Source organism: Grampus griseus (assembly GCF_964374135.1).
Source record: "Grampus griseus genome assembly, chromosome: 8".
NCBI classification, from domain to species: Eukaryota; Metazoa; Chordata; class Mammalia; order Artiodactyla; family Delphinidae; genus Grampus; species Grampus griseus.
Genome location: NC_139002.1, coordinates 101,179,178 through 101,194,249, shown reverse-complemented (window position 1 = coordinate 101,194,249; position 15,072 = coordinate 101,179,178). Strand labels below are relative to the sequence as shown.

General features: G+C 43.7%; 1 long non-coding RNA gene and 1 pseudogene across 3 annotated transcripts in view; one reads left to right on the top strand and one right to left on the bottom strand.

Moving 5' to 3' along the window:
* LOC309826787 overlaps positions 1-14,828 on the top strand; it is a 28,180-nt gene extending 13,352 nt beyond the window's left edge. The window contains exons 1-3 of one of the 2 annotated variants that reach the window (XR_014297137.1): positions 11,208-11,260; positions 12,282-12,398; positions 14,636-14,828. This is a non-coding gene — a long non-coding RNA (uncharacterized lncRNA). Of the gene's footprint in view, positions 1-7,276; positions 7,371-11,207; positions 11,261-12,281; positions 12,399-14,635 lie in introns of those variants that run through there. The other variant, XR_014297138.1, reaches the window with a different exon arrangement.
* LOC309826832 (protein BEX1-like) lies at positions 12,468-12,833 on the bottom strand (annotated as a pseudogene). The gene has a single exon. The product of its transcript is annotated as a protein BEX1-like (transcript).
* Positions 14,829-15,072: the final 244 nt, after the last annotated feature.

Here is a 15,072-nt window from a genome sequence, read left to right as displayed (position 1 = left end):
CCCGGGTCCCCTGCACCGGCAGGCGGACCCCCAACCACTGCGCCACCAGGGAAGCCCGAGAAGCTTTTTTAAAATCACAAATTATCCACTGATGTTAAAGTATATTTGAGAGTTCTGGCCAGAGGTTTGCTGTCTTGCTTGTGCAATCAAATCACTCGGGAGCTTTTAAAAAAATACAGATTCTCCACGCTCCCCTTTCTGGAGATTTTGACTCAATAGATCTGAGGTAAATCCCAGACACTTGGACTATTTAAACTCCACTAGTGACTCTGTGGGGCAGCAGGACCGGGAACCACCGAGAAGGTCCTTTACTAACGAGGGACACATTTATGAACTGCGTTATCAGTGAGCACATTGGCAGGGTTTGGTAAGTCCCAACCAGGGGGCAGCAGTAGTGCTCCCCTCAATCCCACAGGATGCTGGGGAGGTCCTGCGGCCAGCTCCCCCTCCGTCCCCAGGGAGCGGCGGGCACAGTAATGAGAACCATGGAGACCTGGGTTCATATTGTTTGCAGTCTCAGATCGTACGACAGTTACTCTCTTTATGTAAGTTAATGCAGTTTTCTCATTTGTAAAAGATGGCTAATAAAAGTGCCACACCATAGGTTTTATATGATGAATAAATTGTGTGTGTTTGTGTGTAAAATTTACCAGTCTGACACAAACTTAACTCTCAATAAAAGCTGACTACTATTTTCTTGTCCTTTTTGTCAAAAGACATGTCATAGGCTCTTCCTAGTTTAGAGCACTGACGAAAGCCACGTAATCACCAATTTTCAGAACTAGAAGGAAACCTAGATTCACTTCCTCTCTGAACTAGATGGAGAAGCAAGCACAGCTCATGGTTTCTGAGTCTGTAGACCCATGGACCCAAGGATGCAGTCAAATCTCTCTTACAGCACTTGGAGCTGTGAGGAATTCTGCTGAACAGAGCTTGCGCTGGTGCAAGTATATTCCGTTACGAGGACGGGTATCTCTCAAAGAGGACTGTGTCCACATATTTTTATTACTCCAAAAGCTTTTCCCACCGGCTCAGGGTTTTTTCAGCTCATAGCTTATCCTTTCTCATGTCTGCCTTCCTCCTTGCCTAGCTGGCTCTCTATTTCAGTTCAGCCTTCCCATCCTTGGGGAATTGGTCCCTCACTCCCAATGACTTGGTCAGTGTTCTCTTTTATGGCTGGGCTGGTACCATGAGCATCTTTGGCAGCAATGACGAGGTTGTGGTTTACAAAAGTAAACTCAGTTAATGGATGCGAGCCCCGTTGGACTTTAGCTCCATAATTGCAAGGGCAATATCTGGTTTTCTCTTCCTTGCTTAGAACAGTGCCTGGCCCAGAGAAGAGGAACAGCAGACATTCTTTGCCGGAAACATACAGTTGTCACCTTCCATACATGCTCTTGGATTGCAAACATATCTGCAGCTAATAACAATGGTGGTAATAGAAAGAGTAGCAACATTTGATTGCTAACTATGGCCAGACACTGTAGAAACAATTTATTATATTTAATCCTTGCTACAAATGTATAAGCTATAAACTATTACAATTTCCATTGTATAGTTGAGGCAGCCGAGTATAGAAAGCAAGAAACTTGCTCAAAATTGTACATTTTCAAAGCCAGAAAGTCCACCTCCAGCACTGGTGATCTGTGCATTGTAAAGAAAGTGGTACTTCCAGGTTGGATGTCTAGTAGCGGTGACATGTCAGATGGACTGGAGGTGGATGCAAGTTAATTTCCATCTCAGTTGCCCCTTGCACCTCAGTTTCTGATCAAATAAATTTTTCTAGTCGAAGACTCCTCACTGTAGTTCCTTCATCTGTCTCTCTTTAATTCTTTTTTCCTTCTTCTGTTTTTTAGACAAGATTATATATTAACAACAGCAAACACCGGCATGGATGTAAGCACCAGAAATTCTCATTCAGTGGGAATGCAAAACAGTACAGCCACCTTCAAAGGCGCTTTGTGAGTCTCTTAAAAACGAAACATACTCTCACCATGTAAGCCCGCAATTAGGCTCTCTGCTATTTACCCCAAAGAGTTGACAGCCTATGTCCACATGAAAACCACACAAGGATGTTTGTACCTGCTTTATTCATAGTTGCCCAACTTGGAAGCAATCTAGATTTTTAACTAAGTGAGTGGATAAATAAACCATGGCACATCAGACAACGGACTGTTGTTCAGTACTAAAAAGAAACGAGCTATCAAACCTTGAAAAGACACGGAGGAATCTAAATACATATCACTAAGTGAAAGAAGCCCACCTGGAAAAGGATGCATGCTGTATGGTCCCCACTATATGATATCCTGTAAAAGGTAAAACTGTGGAGACAGTAAAAAGATCAGTGGTTTCCACAGGTTAAGAAGGAGGAAGAGAGGGCTTCCCTGGTGGCGCAGTGGTTGAGAGTCCGCCTGCCGATGTAGGGGACACGGGTTCGTGCCCAGGTCTGGGAAGATCCCACATGCCGCGGAGCGGCTGGGCCCGTGAGCCATGGCCGCTGAGCCTGCGCGTCCGGAGCCTGTGCTCCGCAGCGGGAGAGGCCACAACAGTGAGAGGCCCGCATACCGCAAAAAAAAAGAAAAAATAAAGGAGGAAGAGATGAGTACACATGGCACAGGTGATTTTCAGGGCAGTGAGACTATTACACATGGTACCATAATGAGGATAATTAGTATTATACATCTGTCGAACCCCATAGAACGTACAACACCAAGAATGAACACTGAACTATGGATTTGGGGTGATAATGATGTGTCAGTGTGTTACCAAGTCCAAGCTCATACTGCTTGCTGCCCAGTAAGCCAATAAATTGAGAGACAGGTTGCTGGGGCAAGGCACGACACCTTTATTAGGAAAGCCAGCAGACCGAGAAGATGGTGGACTTGTGTCCCAAAGAACCATCATCCCTGAGTCAGAACTCAGGCTTCTTTTATACTAAAAGGGGTGGGGGGTAAAGTCAAACATTTCCTGGTTCCAGTCAGACTCCAGAGGGGGTGTGTTAATTTCTTCCTCGCAGGAGTCATTCACAGGTAGGCTTTGTCAGGAGGTTTCCTGTGAGCTAAACAAAGGTATTTTAGCTTAATTCTCATTGCGTGGGAGGCTGTGTTCCCAGGGATGGGCCATGATGTGTAATTTAAGCTTGTAGGCACATCTCTTTAGTGATTAACTTACAGCAAAAAGCAATAGAATACAGAGGTTAAAGTAAAAGAAACAGATCCAATATGGAGTCAGATTTGTTCTTCCCTATTGCAAATGTAGGTTCATCAGTGGAACAAATGAACTATCTGATGAGAGCTGTAGATAGTTGGGAAGCCTGTGCCCGTGTGGGGGAGGGACTATATGGGAACTTTCTGCTCAATTTTGCTGCGGATCTAAAACTGCTGTAAAAAATAAAAGTCTACTTTCAAAAAAGGAGGGACATATGTTGTTAAAATATCCTCCTCAAACAAGGGGAAAAATTCCATGGAGAAAGAAAAATCAAGGAATCAGTCATCACTTATAGACAGCTGATCAACTATCGGGGAATTAAAGGCAATCTATTGAAAACACTATTAGGACTCATTAGAATTCATCAAGTTAGCTGAATACAAGATCAGCATATAAACATCAAGCACAATCGATAAACCAGCTGTTACCAGTACATAACCTAATGGAAATAATGATAAATGGACGAAGGTAACGATAGCAACAAAAAAAATATTGAAATATATTTAATTAGAAATATATAAACCTTTAAGGATAACATCATGAAACTTTACTCCTGGATAAAAAAGGGGGTCTACCATGAGGTTTTTGTATAGCACTCTACACACACACACACACACACACACACACACACACATATAATATATATATGATTGTTTTAAGTTGCTGATCTCCTAATTTCAAATGGATTTTAAAAACCCTGCATCTGTACTCTCCTCCCATTACAATGACTGCTTTTGACGTCATATTTTGCATCTAATTGTTTTGCGTATCCCTTAACGGGCTTATTGCGGACACAGATGATTTTACTACTTCTGTCTTGTAACCTCCCTACTAGCCTTGTGTGTGGATGGTTTCCTACCTTTATTGTATGTTGCCTTCACTGGTGAGCTTTCTCACTTCATAATTTTGTTTCTAGTTGTAGCCAGGAAAGGGGTCTAAGTAAATGGACGCACCCACCTTACTTTCAAGGAAACATGAAAGCATTTAATGATGTCAACTGCTCTCACACTACTCTACAAATTCAGTGCAGCCCCCATTAGAATCCTAATATGGCAGCTGTGGGCTTATTTTAAATTCTAAAGCGCTGTTTGAATGTCTCAAAATTAGCACGTACTCACTTATTGGGTTGAGGGGAGGAACCCGACTTTGGTCCCAGGTTCAAGCCCAGCTCTGGCACTTTCTACCTGTGGGGACACCAGCAAGGTGCTCACCCTCCCAGCCTCAGTTTCCCCCTCTGTAAAATAAGGTGACATAATCCTGCCTACTTCATGGGATTTGTCTTAGGATAAATAATACAGGAAAAAAATGTCCAGCACAGTATCTGGCAGTAAAAGTAGCTATGACACTTAAGTAACAAAAAGGAAAAGAATATAAGTACTAAGTCAAACAAAGTAAATCACCTCTCTCCCAAAGTCAAATAACAAACTGAGTCTACCTGACTTTGCCTATGAGGAATGTTTATTTATCCTAAATGCTAACAAATTGTGCTTCAGAATTTGACTCTGGTTCCATTGGGATTTCTCTCAGTTAAGAAGAGACCATTCCTTTTTCAATCACTTTATTGTTTTATGGCGAGTTCTAAGTGACTCTTATTGTGGTTTTAATATTCTTAGTACTGACTATAGGAACAAGGGTATAGGAAGGTGGTGGGTGGAGATAGATATTATTTATCCCAAGACACACAGGGACTCTGGGGACTCATGTCTTCAGCGGGATGCTCTGGTCACTCGTGTCCTTTTGGCTGAGGTTGGAAATCCCAGAGATTCTTTAGGTCTTGCAACTGATGAACATATGTCCCACCTCCCCTTTCATAATCCCTCTTGTTCCAATTTACCAAAGACAGTAGGTTTCTGCATCATCCACCAGAATCTTAACACAGAGCCTTGACTCTGCGTTTAGAAATCCCTGGACCTCAAAGAAACAGTTTAAAGTCTTATTTGGTGATACAGAAAAAATTTTCTATATCAAGTGATTTCTACTTCTTTCCTCTAATAAAATCAAAAGAGGACCTAAGTTAACTGACTGATAAATTATTAAAAATCATTTTCAGTGATAAATTACGATGCCTTTTTTAGCCTGTAGTTCAGAATGATTGAAAAAATTGAATGGCACCGCTATCACAAAACTCATTCTGCAACTGCAAATTCATGTGACAAGTGTTTTCAGAGTTTACATCCATGAAGGTGAAAAACATGAATAAAAGTACCTCATTTTAACAATAATTCACAGTATCCATGTATATGTAAAATCAAGAGTCCTCATTCAGTTCATGAAGAGATACATTTATCAATAACATTTTACATCACGTGTTTAAAAAGAATCAACAATTGAAATAAATGTCTGGTCTTCATGCAAAGTTGCAAGCATCTCTGCTGGCGCCCAAATCACCAATACACCTTATCTTACAAACTCCTTGAAGCCACTTTATCCCTTCTTCCCACGCCTTTCTGCATTGTGGAACCTATGAGATTTATGCCCTGAGGTTCCTCAGGGAAACGTGTGAGTGATGTAGCCACGCCTTACTACTCCCACAGACCACCTGCCAGCCCCCCTCCTACCCCTAATGCAGCTCAGACTTCGGGCCAAGGATGTGAGCTGCAGAGGGAGGCATATAACATGGACAAATCCACTGGGCATCAGAGGTTGTTTCCTTCACCTTGTTCACCAACTCTTGCCATGAAGGGATGGCCTTGTGATGTTTGAATCTCTTTTCTGTGTCATACCTTAGGCAGAAGGAGGTAAGAAAATATCAGAAATGCTTGGTTTGCTCCGGAATTCTCCATAACAGTTACTCAGTGTGTGCACTGGGCTACCTGTGCTGTTCATAGTGCTGGGGATCCAGCCCAGGTACCAGCTGAGACACAACCTAGAGTTTGGGGACCATCATCCACTTGTAAATTGACTTCATCCACCATGTGGCATCAGTGGGGTACTCCCGTGAGCCAGTGCTATCAGGTACACTATTTGGATGGCCCAAGGCCTCCTCTCCTGAGAAGGCAGAGCTGTGTTCATCACAATACATTTTGCCTCAATAATACAATTTTTAACTTTGTATTTGGAATTAACTTCAAACACGCAGAAACATTGTAATGATATGTATAGTAGAACACCATCATGCCATTACCCAGATGCACTTTTTTTTAAAATTGAAGTATAGTTGGTGTACAATATTTTATAAGTTGCAAGTGTACAATAGATTCACGATTTTTAAAGGTTTTATTCCATTTACAGTTATTATAAAATATTGGATATATTCCCTGTGTTGTACAATATATCCCTTGTAGCTTATACATAATAGTTTTAATTCCCTACCCTTATATTTCCCCTCCCACCCTCCCTCTCCCCACTGGTAACCGCTAGTTTGTTCTCTGTACCTGTGAGTCTGTCTGTTTTTTGTTACATTCACTAATTTGTCGTATTTTTAAGATTCCACATATAAGTGATACCATACAACATCTGTCTTTCTCTGTCTGACTTATTTCACTGAGCATAATACCCTCCAAGTCCATACATGGGGTTGCAAATGGCAAAATTTCATTCTTTTCTACGGCTGAGTAGTATTCCATTATATAGATACACACCAGATGCACTTATTGTTGATGTATTACTTGATTTACTTTATATACATTCTTTTGGAGACTTCTTCTCACAAAGACAGAGGCCAGACATTTCAATACATGGAAGAAAAATTCCAACAGACACGCATAGCCTTTAGCATGAAATTATACCCATATATTCCACTGGCCCCAAAGCTGTGGCAAGGCCATACATACATAAAGTCAGGGACGATGTAGGGACTAAAGAAACTACAATAAGCAGATCTTTTGTGGTTGCCAACCCTCCCATGTCAAGAAGAACATGTAGGCTGCATTTGAAAGATTGGAGGAGCACTGCATTAATGAAACTGTCCTGGGCTCCTGAGTTCCAGGCAGTGTTCCAGAGGTTTCCCTTACCATGCAGAAGACACTTGAATGTCAAGGACTCTCCCTCCATCTGAAGTCCTTTTCTGCAGGAGTCAAGACTGCCAGACCAAGGTGAGGCACTGTTCCAATATGTCTGTTCTACCTAGGGAACGGATGTTACCGAAGGCAATTCCAAGGGAGAGCTGCCTTGTAGCAGTGAAGCCAGATGTTAACAACTCTTCCTGCCCCTCCCACAGTAAGGTAAGCTGGCGTGTCGTTGAGATACACGTTCTCATTGTAGGGCAGCCCCACAGGTGCTGGAGACCCCTGAGGACAGCAAGTCACAACCCCTTCACTGGTCCCTTCCTGAATAGGGGAGTTTGAGTCCTCTGCAAACACAAGTGCCACTTATGAAAATGGAAATAGCAGATTTTTGCCATCTTTCCCCTTGAGAAGAAAGGAGTAACTCCATGGTGTCCATGACAGGTTGAATGAAAATGAAGGTTTTAAAAAAATTTTATTTATTTGTTTGTTTTGGCAGTGTTGGGTCTTTGTTGCTGTGTGCGGGCTTTCTCTAGTTGTGGTGAGCAGGGGCTACTCTTCGGTACGTGGGCTTCTCGTTGCAGGAGAAGCAGTTGGCTCAGCAGTTGCGGTACGCAGGCCCTAGAGCATGCGGGCTCAGTAGTTGTGGTTCGTGGGCTCTAGAGCTCAGGCTCAGTAGTTGTGGAGCATGGGCTTAGTTGCTCCACGGCATATGGGGTCTTCCCGGACCAGAGATTGAACCCGTGTCCCCTGCATTGGCAGGCGGATTCTTAACCACTTCACCAGAGGGAAGTCCCAATCTCAGACTCTCTTGCCAGCTGCCTTCTCATTAGCTTCTCTAATGGAAGGCACTGATGAAGATAGGAAGGTGGGAAGAGGGCAGAAGTCATGTGCTGCGGTATTGTTTAAGGGAGAAAAGCTTTCTAGAATCCAGTTTAGAATTTGTCTATCTGTAGCAGGCCACTAACTGGGGACCTGATGCCTTCCCACGATCAACAGAGAGAGAGGCAGAGAAACCAATCAATAAAATAAAGAATTTGAGGTGTGGCCCTGACTTGCCAGCCCTGGGCTATATGGACTATGTCAGCTTGAGAGAACCAATTCATCTTAAGTCCCAGTAAATGGAGATACACTTTCTTCTTTACATGAGAGTCCGTATTGTGCTCATCTGGTGTATTGAAACTTTTAACGGGAATCTGGACCTCTCATAAAGGTGTTTTGGTCCATGTATCATTGGTTTTTTTTTTGTTTGTTTCTAAAATATTTATTTATTTATTTATCTTTGGCTGCATTGGGTCTTCGTTGCTGTGCACGGGCTTTCTCTATTTGCAGCGAGCGGGGGCTACTCTTTGTTGCAGTGGCTTCTCTTGTTGTGGAGCACGGGCTCTAGGCGTGCGGGCTTCAGTAGTTATGGCACGTGGGCTCAGTAATTGTGGCTCTCGCGGCTCTAGAGCGCAGACTCAGTAGTTGTGGCGCACGGGCTTAGTTGCTCCGCGGCATGTGGGAGTCTTCCCGGACCAGGGATCGAACCCGTATCCCCTGCATTGGAAGGCGGATTCTTAACCACTGTGCCACCAGGGAAGCCCCATGTATCATTGTTAAATCAGTCTTTCTGCGGGGGAATAAAGGCTGGGACTTCCGCCACCTTGCTGATTTCACTCTGGGGATATCCTAGTTCCTCTCTAATTTCCAGTAGCTACGAGGGAGAGCATATAAAAGCTGCTGTATTTTTTACACATTGTTGATACATCTAGCCTTACAAAGTATCTCATCTTACTATCTTAATACTGCTTGTTGTATTTCAAGAGCCTGTCTCATGTTTCCTGGCAAAACAATCATGCTCTCTGCAAATGAATGTGTTTTCTGTCTTCTTTGGAAATATTTAGGATTGGTCCATTTTATTATTTTTGTCGCTACTTAGGGGGGTTGACACAAAGCAAGGTTGACTGACTGCATGTCACAGGCATATTTTTGTTTATCCTGGATTTTAATGGAAATGTCATTAGCATCCATTATTTTATTTTATTTTAATTTTTTAAATGATTTTCTTTGTTTTGGCCGTGCCACGCGGCTTGTGGGATCTTAGTTCCCCAAACAGGGATGGAACCCAGGCTCTCGGCAGTGACATCAGCAAGTCCTAACCACTGGACCGCCAGGGAATTCCTGCATCCGTTATTTTAGAACTGCACTTGCTCTTGGCATTGTAAATTATTTTTTTGTACCTAAATAGTTTCTTCTATACTTATTTTACTTTAAATTTTTATTAAGAATGGTCATTGAGTTTCATTAAATAACCTTCATCTAGTCATATAATAGGGAGATTTCTCTTTTTCAGTTGTTGAGATGATGATATTGGTAACGTGTATAATATTGAACTGCACCCTTGGTTTTGGAATCCCCTGTGTATGTTTCACATGTTAATCCAAGGCCACCTCTGGCCTGTATTTAATGATTTCAGAGGAGACCTTTTTTTTTTTTTTGCGGTACGCGGGCCTCTCACTGTTGTGGCCTCTCCCGTTGCGGAGCACAGGCTCCGGACGCGCAGGCTCAGCGGCCATGGCTCACGGGCCCAGCCGCTCCGCGGCATGTGGGACCTCCCCGGACCGGTCACGAACCCGCGTCCCCTGCATCGGCAGACGGACTCTCAACCACTGCGCCACCAGGAAGCCCAGAGGAGAACTTTTATACACACACAAACACACACACACACACACACATTGACATGATACTGTGGTTCTCAAAGCCTGGTCCATGGGCCACTGTGGAACTCTGAGATTCTTACAAGGGGTCCTGGGAGATCAAACTCTTTTAATAATGATACTAATATTTTTCAGGTCACTCTCATTCTCTTACAATTGTTCTTTGGAGTTTTCCAGAGGCTATGTGATATGTGACACAGCGACAGAATTAATGCAGAAGAAAATATATTTCAGCAGTTTTCTATCAGTCATATGTTAAAGAGACTTGCAAAATTCTAAACATTGGTAATCCCAATGCAATGCAATTTTTTTTGTCCTTTTGGAAAATATAAACTTTTTAATAAAGATATGCTATATATTAAAATATATGAATTTATTATTCTTATGATTAAATAAAAAATAAATGTTTTATAAATGTCTCCATTTTAAACTGTGTAAATGTAGATATTTATAAGGCACTTAAACAGAAGCTCTTTTTTGTGGTCCTTAATCATTTTTACGGTTATAATGGATTCCCTTTTCTGAGAACCATTGACATAATATAACCACAGACATGTAAGTACATTTTATATATGTATCATTTGAATAATACTAAGTACCCTACTTATTATTTTCACTCCTAGCTATCAATACTCATAAAAACAAGGAAGGTTGAGGGACCTCCCTAGTGGGCCAATGGTAAAGAATCTACCTTTCAAGATCCCACATGCCTCAGGGCAACTAAGCCCCTGCACCACAACTACTGAGCTCACGCCTCAACTGGAGAGCCTGCGTGCCGCAAACTACTGAGCCCAAGCGCTCTGGAACTCATGCGCCACAACTAGAGAAGAGAAAACCTTCTCTCTGCAACTAGAGAGAAGCCTGCACGCCACAATGAAGAGGCTTCATGCCTCAGTGAAGATCCCGTGTGCCGCAACTAAGACCTGACGCAGCCAAAAAAATAAATAAATAAAACAATAATAATAATTTAAAAAAAAACAACAAGGACGGTTGAGAAGAAGTGGAAGTTGACAAAAGGATGATCAAGGAAGATCTCACTGAGAAGGAGACATTTGAGTAGAGACCAAGGAAACAAGAGAAATTGAAATGAGATTCAAACAGGATTGGTGTGCACTGCATGTTCCTATATGTGTTCAAAGGCAAATAATAATAATAATAAATTTTAAAATAGTGTTCAGTTGTTAGATTGTGTATAGTTGGCAAATACACTGCCCAGAGACAGGACTAAGTGGGCAATTAATAGATATTTTTTAAGATTTTTTTTTTGGATGTGGACCAGTTTTTAAAGTCTTTGTTGAATTTGTTACAATATTGCTTCTGTTTTATGTTTTGTTTTGTTTTTCTTGCTGCGAGGCACGTGGGATCTTAGCTCCCTGACCAGGATGGAACCCATACCCCCCGCATTGGAAGGTGATGTCTAAACCACTGGACCACCAGGGAAGTCCCAATAGATCTGGATCCAATAATTCTTTCAGTCTCTGATATTCTTTCTTTACCTCCAAAACACATATATATCTTCATCCTTCTACTTATTTATTTATTTTTTTTTGCGGTACGTGGGCCTCTCACTGTCGTGGCCTCTCCCGTTGCGGAGCACAGGCTCTGGACGCGCAGGCCCAGCGGCCATGGCTCACGGGCCCAGCTGCTCCGCGGCATGTGGGGTCTTCCCAGACCGGGTCACGAACCCGCGTCCCCTGCATCGGCAGGCGGACTCCCAACCACTGCACCACCAGGGAAGCCCCCTTCTACTTATTTTTATATTATCTCAGTGGTTTCTCTAAAAATGGTTATTACTGTTACATATGAGTCCAAGTTGGGGGACTGGAGCTGGGGGTGCTCCTCAGAACACAGTGGATGCTGACAGTGGGCGGTGGGAGTATTTGCACTGGGTGTGGGCGTAAAGAGACGCAGTGCCTGTGGAGCATTTGAAAGTGATGAGTGAAAGTGAAGCGTCCCCGGAACCTACTTTTCTAAATAGCATCAGTGATAAAGTCCACCTCCCTGAAGAGATATCAGTATACGTTTTAATACTCGTTCTACCTTCCATTGCCCTGGAACAGACCACTCCCAGAGCCCTGTCCTCGATACTCCCCCGACTCCATGCGGTCACTCAGGCACCCAGGCTGTCCTGATGAAGGCCTCAAGCATCTCTTAGGGCCTCAGGACTCTACTGGACCTTGGCGTTAGGTGGCAGATAAGGGAATAGGGAAGGGGCTTTCTGAGACAGGTCTGGAGGTGATGTTTCCCATGACTCCCCCATTCCATTGACCTGAACTCAGGGACGTGGCCACACCCCAGGGAAACAAAGCCAGCTGTGTGTCCTGGCGGCAGAGTAAAATGGCTTGGTAAATAGCTCTCTAGTATCTGTTTTGCTTTTTTAAACTGCTTTATTGACTTCACAATATATAATGAACATCTCTCCATGCAACAGGTAAAACTCTCCTGCTGATAGAAACTTACAGATTGGGTCAGAAACACAACATTCAATTAGAAGCTGGTAATAGGAGACCCACAAGAAACAAGTAACACCAAAAGGTTTACGACAAAGGTACGTCACAAACATGTAAGTTTAGGAAACGATGTGTCTCCCTACTAACTTCAGGGAAGACATCAGGATTCAAGGCATAAGGCAAAAATCCTGATGGTCCTGGTGAGGGGAGTCAGGGCTAACTGCCCGCAGACTATGACTCACTGCTTTTCCCTCAGCTGCCTCCCCTCCTCCCCAGTCCTTTCCATATTCTCTTCTCTCATCCTTAGCTGTGGCTCTCTAAGACTCTGAGTCATGTCCCATCTACACTGCAGGGTGGGCTGCCTAATGCAGAACCGCCTACGATTTCCTCTAGGAACACAATATCCACCAGCCTCCAAAGGGCCACGGGCTCTCCTTTATCAGCGTCTCGCCCCTTTTCATCCTTGTTTTCATTCTCCTGGTTGGCATGTTCCATGTTGAGGGTGTTACCGCCTGTTCCTCTTTGGACGCCATTGCTCCTGGGCCTGTCCTCGCTGCCTCCTGCTTCTCCCGATTCTTGCTGCACGTGCGCCGCCGCCACACTTCGACTCGCAGGCCGTTTTCTGTGGCCAAACGCCATGCCGCGCGGGGGCGCCTGGGGGCTGCCGTCTCTGCCCCGGGACCTCTGGGGAGGGGTCCACAGGCCGTGTCCGCTCGCCCACGCCATCTCTGGGGACCCCCCTCCGGGTCCCTTACCTGTTCTCCCTGCACCTCCTACTCTTGGGGGCCGACCCCGGCCCGCACTCCTTCAGGGCCACCAGGAGCAGGGAGCGAGAAGTGAGTGAGCGACGGCCGGGCTGATATCTGTTTTTAATATCCTTACTGTCTAGAGCATAAACTATTTTGTAAATTGTTGATCTTGGTAGGCAAACCTATATTTCATTTCTTTTCCTTAAATTCTTTTTTTTTTAATAATTTTTTAAAATTTATTTTTATGTATTTTATTTTTTGGCCCTGTTGCACAGCATGTGGGATCTTAGTTCCCCGACCAGGGATGGAACCTGTGTCCCCTGCATTGGAAGCGTGAAGTCTTAACCACTGGGCCGCCAGGGAGGTCCCAATATTTCATTTCTAATCCTGTCACCCTCAGCAAGATCTATAAACAAAACACATTTTTTCAACAGCTTTATTGAGATATAACTCACATATCATAGAATGCATGCATTTAAAGGGTACACTTCCGTGGTTTTCAATATATTCAGGGTTGTGCAGTCATCCCCACAATCCACTGTGGAACATTTTTCATCACCCCCAGAAGAACCCCCCAGACAGCAGACATGCCCCATTCCCAATAACTCCCCCAGTCTCAGGCAATAAGTAATCTACTTTCTGTCTCCATTCTCTTTTAATGTTGCTGATGAAAAGTCTGTTGTGAATTCTAGTTATTTTGTGGGAAAAGTTTAGATTTTTCTTTTCAACTTTGATTTTCTGAAACTTCACGGAAACTAGGCTTTATCCAGACATCAGTCTTTTTCACTCATCTATCTTAGCCCTCACTGAACCCTTTTAGTCAGAAACTGACGAAATACGTTTATCTTTACTGCCATCCCCAGGCAGTTGCCATCCTGTTTTTTTTTTTTAACTGAAATATAGTTGATTTACAATATTGTGTTAGTTTCAGGTGTACAGCAAAGTGATTCAGTTATATATACATATTTTTTTTTCAGATTATTTTCCATTCTGTTCATGTATTTTGTGAGAAGTGTTTTAACTCGAGTGTTTACTTCCAGGAGACACAATATTTGCTTTAGTCTAAGACATGTGTTAGAAGTACAGCTAGAATGATGCATTTCTGCCTGGACAGATGTTACTATCCTGTCTCCAGCTCCAGGTAATAAGAGTCCTACAGAGTGTACTTAGAAGGAAAACTACGAGCAATATTTCCATGAGGTCTTTTTCTCCATCCTCATTTCGCCATAAACTTCTAACACGACACTGAGGATTCTCGCCTCCTCCCTGGTCTGTGATTCCTGTTTCTTTCCACCCGAGTTTGTTACCAGTGCATTTTCCGCAGGGCACGTAGCCCTCACGTACCTACCGTCTGTTCTCCGTTCCCTATCCCCTGAGTGCTGAAGCTACTTATTAGGTAATGAGGACCCCAGGTTGAAGCCTTTTCCGTTCCACAGAGCAACAGCCCAGTGCTGGAGAAAGACACCTAAAATAAATACATTGGGTATGTATTTGACGATTCATTGATTTATATTTTCTAGGAGCGTGGTGTTTTTTTACCGAGTGATTGGAGATTTTCCTATGATCATTCTCTTCTTGATTTTCAGTTTGATTCCACGATGGTCAGAGAACATACTTTGTACGATTGCACTTATTTTGCCATTGTCAAGGTTAGTCGAATGACGTGTTGGCGTGGACATCCTTTGCTCCCGTCTCCAGTGTTCCTGCAACACTCCCATCCTCTGGACATCTGGTAGTTGCTGGCGCTGTTGGCACGGTCCACTCTCACTCTCTTGAACTCCGCGTGGATTTCCAGGCACAAGTCCCTTGAACAGACACTCTTCAGCTATATCATTGGCCAGGTGGTGCGCCGGGCAAACACGTGACCATGGAGAATGGGTACCCTCACTCCACTGGGGCAGCTCTGTGATGTCCTGAGGCAGATGGAGGCCCAAGCTGTCCAGGTGCTGAGACTGGGGCTAGGAAGGGGCTTTCTGGGCCTGCCCTGTCTAGAGGCTGACATCAGGTTCTGCAGTCCTAGGAG